Source organism: Panicum hallii, chromosome 6, assembly GCF_002211085.1.
Source record: "Panicum hallii strain FIL2 chromosome 6, PHallii_v3.1, whole genome shotgun sequence".
Taxonomy (NCBI): Eukaryota; Viridiplantae; Streptophyta; class Magnoliopsida; order Poales; family Poaceae; genus Panicum; species Panicum hallii.
In genome coordinates this window covers 34,531,211-34,537,210 of record NC_038047.1, presented here as the reverse complement: position 1 = coordinate 34,537,210, position 6,000 = coordinate 34,531,211, and positions in this window count along the sequence as shown.

The window sequence follows — 6,000 nt, the reverse complement described above, 5'->3', positions numbered from 1 at the left end:
ACTATACCATCCTAGCATACTGACATCAACATAATAAGTTCTGCTATCTCAGCCAATACCACAGTTTGTGTAGATCCAGTCTAATGGTGTCATATATGCTTGTATTCCTTAACTAGATAAAATCAAGGTCTTCATGTCATTTATATCAAATGGTTGTGTAACTAATGCCATTTGCTATAATAAAGAGAATCTATTCACTATTAGCACTACACCAAAACAGATCATTTTCGTCGGCCATATTTATTTTCGTCGGCCCACGGATAACCGACGAAAACAAATGTATACTTTCGTCGGCTTTACTGGGCCGACGAAATTATTCATTATTTTCGTCGGCCGATGCCTGGCCGACGAAAATAGTGGCCTACTTTCGTTGCTATGGGTCAGACCAACGAAAGTAACTCTATTTTCGTCGGCCCACTGGGCCGACGAAATTACACTGTTCAGTAGTTTCGTCGGCTTGACCTAAGCCGACGAAACTAGAGTTATTTTCGTCGGTCCATCCTAGCCGACGAAAATAACTTACCCTATTAGGCGTCACCGCCCGTCAAGACTTCATCCTTTCACTTGCTCGCTGCCTGCTCCCTGCCTCCTGCGCCGCCGCCGCCCCGCGCGCGCCCGCGCCTGCGCCTGCTGCCCCGCCCGCCGCACCCTCCGCACAGCCGGCCGCCCCGCGCGCGGCCGTGACCGCGCCCGCCGCCGCGCCCTCCGCCCGCCGCTCGCCGCCTCGCCGCCTGCCGCTCGCCGCCCCGCCGGCCGCGCCGCCCGCCGCCCCCCGGTCGGCCGCCGTCCCGTTCCTGCGCTCCGCCGCCGCCCCTGGGCTTGGCCCGCCGCGCCCGCCGACCCGCGCGCCTGCGCCGCCCCTGCCCGTGGCCGCCGCGCTCGCCGCGCCCTCCGCCGGACGCTCGCCGCCCGCCGCCCCCTGGTCGGCCGTCGACCTGTTCCTGCGCTCCGCCGCCGCCCCTGGGCTTGGCCCGCCGCGCCCGCCCGACACGCGCGCCCGTGCCGCCCCGCCCGCCGCGCCCTCCGCCGCCCCCCAGGTCGCGCCCACCGCGCCCACCGCACCGCCGGCAGCCCTGCGCGCGGCCGCGCCCTCCGCCGGCCGCTCGCCGCCCCGCGCTCGGCCACCGCCCGCCGTCCGTCGCCCCATGGTCGGCCGCCGTCCCGTTCCTACGCTCCGCCACCGCCCCTGGGCTTGGCCCGCCACACCCGCCTCCCCGCGCGCCCGTGCCGCCCCTGCCCGCGGCCGCTGCCCCCGTGCGCCCCCGCGCCCCTGCCCGCGCCTCCCCGCGCACCCCTGCCTATGCGGCCCGCGCCCCTGCACGTGCCGCCCCGCGCCCCGCGCCCCTACCCGTGCGGCCCGGGCTCCCGCATCCCTGCCTGTGCTGCCCCGTGCGCCCCTGCCCGTGCGCCCCCGCGCCCCTGCCCTGTGCAGCCGTGCCCGTGCGCCCTCACGTGCCACTGCCCGGGCGCCCCCGCGCCCCCACGACCGTCCCCGCACGCCCCGCGCTGCCGCCTCCCGTGACCGTGCTGCAGCCCCCCCCAACCTGCCCCCGTGCAGCCGCTACCCACACCTCCGAGCCACCGCCGACGCGCTCCTCTCGGCCGTCCTCTGCTCGAGCTAAGGTATTAACCTGTTGACTATATTTGTGATTATGTTCGTATAAAATTTGTGATTGTTATAAGATTTCTGGTTCATTTCTTAGAAAATATATAGCATTACTGATATCTAAAACGATTTGTGTTAGATATGCTTGATAATTTTTGTGTGCTTAGTATCGTTAAGAAAGTAACATTCTCAATTTCGTTAATGAAGTAGCTAGTTTGAGAAAATGGAAGATGATCGAAGTTGGATGTATGATGGTTGGAGAAGTAACGGAGTGCCTACGCGAGAGTGGATGGTCAACACACAAGCTTTTGTAGATCATGTGTTTTCATTGTCTCCTGGCGGTAGTTTGGCAAAGTCAAGATTGATATGGAGCGTCATCTCTGCAAGTTTGGTTTCATGCCAAATTACGAAAGGTGGTACGAGCATGGGGAGTCACAGAGGCAGGGGGCATACAACCTAGTGGATAGCTTTACGAAACATGAAGATAGGATGGAGGCAATGATGGATGATTTTGTCGAGCAGGTTGAGAATGTTGCTGAGGTCCCGGAATATTTTGATCTGCTTGCGTCATCAAAAGAACCATTACATGGGGCCACTACTTTATCACAGCTTGCTGCTGTGACACGGTTAATGGCTATTAAGTCAAAGTACAACTTTTCAGTAAGTTGTTACAATGATCTTGTTGACTTAATATTGGATATGCTTCCGAAACCTCACAAATTTCTGAAAGACTTTTACTACTCAAAGAAGCTCTTAGCTGGTTTAGGGATGCTGAATCAGAAAATTCATGTGTGCGAGAACAATGGCATGTTATTTTGGAAGAATAATGAAAATCTCAAGTACTGTTCATTTTGTAAGAAGTGCAGATATAAGAAGGTGGTGAACAAAGATGAAAGTATGCAGATAACAAGTGTGCCTGTTAAGGTGTTACGATACCTACCTTTGAAACCAAGGCTTCAAAGGTTGTACCTATCTCAGAAAACTGCAAAACATATGAGATGGCACAAAGAGGGAATTCGTAATAATACAGGATGCATGAGTCATCCATCCGATGGTACGGCTTGGAAGGCCCTCGATCATTACGATCCAAGTTTTGCGAGAGACCCCCAGAATGTGCATGTTGGGTTGGCCACTGATGGCTTCACTCTCTTTAACTCAAATGCAGCCCCCTACAATCTTCCACCATCATTATGCATGAAGGATGAGTACGTGTTTTTTACTCTCATTATACCTGAGCCTAACAATCCCAGTAAGCGTTTGAATATGTCCATGCAACCATTGATTGATGAGCTGCATGAGTTGTGGAATGGAGTTAGAACATATGATAGCAGTAGGAAGGAATACATCAATATGCGGGTAGCATTTCTTTGGTCTATTCATGATTTCCCTGCATATGGAATGTTCTCGGGGTGGAGCACACATGGTCGTCTATGTTGTCCGGTATGCATGGGTGATACAGATGCTTTTCGTTTGAAATATGGTGGCAAATCCTGCTTCTTTGATTGTCACCGTCGGTTCTTATCTCATGATCCCCCGTTCAGGAGTTAAAGAGATGTCTTTCGCAAGGACACAATCGTTACTAACGGTCCACCCAAGCGTTTGGCCAGTCAGGAGATTGTAGCAAGTCATTGTCTGTTAATTGCCACAGATGATGGGTTTGAAGGTTTCAAGGAGGAGCACAATTGGACTCATATAGCTGCCATTTGGAGCCTTCCTTTTGCTACTGTTCTGATCCTTCCACATAATCTAGATGTAATGCATCAAGAGCGCAATGTTGCTGAAAGTATAATTAGTATGGTCTTTTATTTCAAAGACAAGACTAAAGATAATTTGAAAGCTCGGCAAGACTTAGCTAAAATATGTTTTCAGCCAACCCTTAATCTGAGACCCAATCAAGCTAGACATATGGGGAAGCCACGTGCTAAGTATTATCTTAAGCCTGCAGAGCGAAAAGAGATTCTTTTCTAGCTCAAGAACCTAAAATTTCCTGATGGATATGCAGCTAATCTAAAACTGGCGGTGAACATTGTAACTGAAAAAATGAATGGTTTGAAGAGTCATGATTACCATATCATCATGGAAAGGTTGTTGCCTATCATGCTGCGTGGGTACCTCCCCGAAGAAATTTGGACAATGTTGGCTGAGTTAAGTTTTTTCTACAGGCAGTTATGTGCAAAAGAAATTAATAAAAATACAATAAGAAAACTGAGTAAGAAAATACCTGTCTTAGTATGTAAGATGGAGAAGATGTTTCCTCCGGGTTTCATGAATGTAATGCAACACTTGTTAGTGCATTTGCCTTATGAAGCTGAGGTCGGTAGCCTCGTACAATATAGGTGGATGTACTTTGTAGAACGAGACTTAAAGAGGCTTAAAGCAACCATCGGAAATAAAACACGAGTGGGGGGATGCATTGCCGAGGCATTCTATCTCAAGGAGATCTCATACTACACGAGCACATATTTTGCAGAAGAAAATAACATTAATGCTTATATACCGCGCTACCACACCTCGCATGAGACACCGAGGAGCAATCTCAAGTTATTTCAGTGGACTGGAAAGCCCGTGGGTGCTAGTTTTGGTCTACGAAATGTGCATACAAGAATGGAACACTGCATAGTTGTATATGTACACAAACATGGAGGAGATGGATAAATATTTCGTGTAAGTACCACCATATATCTCCTATGTGATTTGCGTTTAGCGATGTACTTGTGCTAAATAAATAATATGTAGGTTGTTTGATCAAGAAGAATGGAGACATGCACGACAACCAACAGCTAAACAGCTTGAAGCCGTAATGTGGTGGTCCCAATTTTGTCACATGGTTTAGAAAACACGAAAGCACTACTACTCTAAGTACCTAATTTATTTAAATCCTTATGAGTTAACAAAATTTTCAAACTTGTAGTGCATGAGGGATAGCAGTGTCCATGATGATCTAAGGCAGCTTTCACATGGAAGCACAACTGCAAAGAGTTATGGTTGTTATGACATAAACGAATTTCGGTTCCGTTCAACCAAGTTTGAAGCAAAAAATCCACATGCTGCCACAACAAATAGTGGAGTTGTAACCACCGCGAGTGCCTCAGATGGTTCTATCACGGAGTATTTCGGTATCATTCAGAATATAGTGGAGCTGAAGTTTGAAGGTTCAAAAGATTTAAGAGTTGTGTTCTTTTATTGTGATTGGTTCAATAATAAAATAGGTTATCGGGTGAAGCACAACAAAAAACTTGGTTTAGTGGAGGTGAACCATAAATTGCGGCTTTCAGGTTACAACCCATTTGTCCTTACACATCAAGTTGAGATGGTGTATTACATGTCGTATCCATGCCGTTTGGAAAGTTTAGAACCATGGTGGATTGTTCAGAAATTCTATCCTCCTGGTCGTTTGCCTATTACTGGAGATGAAGGTTACGATGAATGTGAGCTTGATCGTACTGTTCCTGAAGCATATCAGGAAGATGATTGTAATGGACCTTTTGAAGTTGATATTGGGATGACACTTGAAAAATTAGATGGTGACACCGGTGATATAATAGTTTCTGAGGTCCGTAGTAAAAAACGACCATGTCGTGCAACCAAAGTAAAGTTGACAACATATGAAACGAGGTATGGTACTAGTCATGGAGACACCATAGCTGATGAAGATGACCCCGACGAATTTTGACATGTAATGCGATGTAAAAACTAGTTTTTCTTAGTAGTGTAGTATTTGCTAATTGATGTTATGAAAATTGTTATCTTCTATTTACCATTGCTTCATATGATATTTACTATCCATAATCTGCTTCTTTCAGGATGAGGTCATTTGTGCACTCTTTGAAGGGAAAGAAGGATGTCTCCTCATCTTCAAGGAGTCAAGGAAAGAAGAATGATGGCTCCACGTCTTCGGTTAGGTCTTCTCTGTTTAGAGGTAGCAGTTTGCACCTCAATCGAAGAAGTGCACTTCAGCGATGTCTAGATGAGGCTCAACAAGTAAGTGATATTTACTAATTGTATGTGTAATTTAATTTCTTTAATCACACTACATATCTACTTGTCCTTGAACAGCAAGAAGAGGTAGGTAGGGGTGCGGAGGAGGAAGAACATGTTGCGAATATGGACGGCGATGGAGATGGAGGTGGAGAGGGAGATGGGTGCGAGTATAGAGAAGGATGCGAGGAGAGAGATGGAGATGTAGAGGAGGAGGCAGAGGAGGAGGAAGATGAGGATACTGCTGCTCAACCTATGTTCAGGTACTTATGATCAATTAATTAAAAATTTTATATGCGCTAGCTAACTAATATGATGTATTTAGATTTAGAGCCAACAATGTGATGACACCTGCAGCTACAAATCTGGCAAACCGTCGAAAAATTAGGCCACATGGGAATTGGTAAGTAATCTAC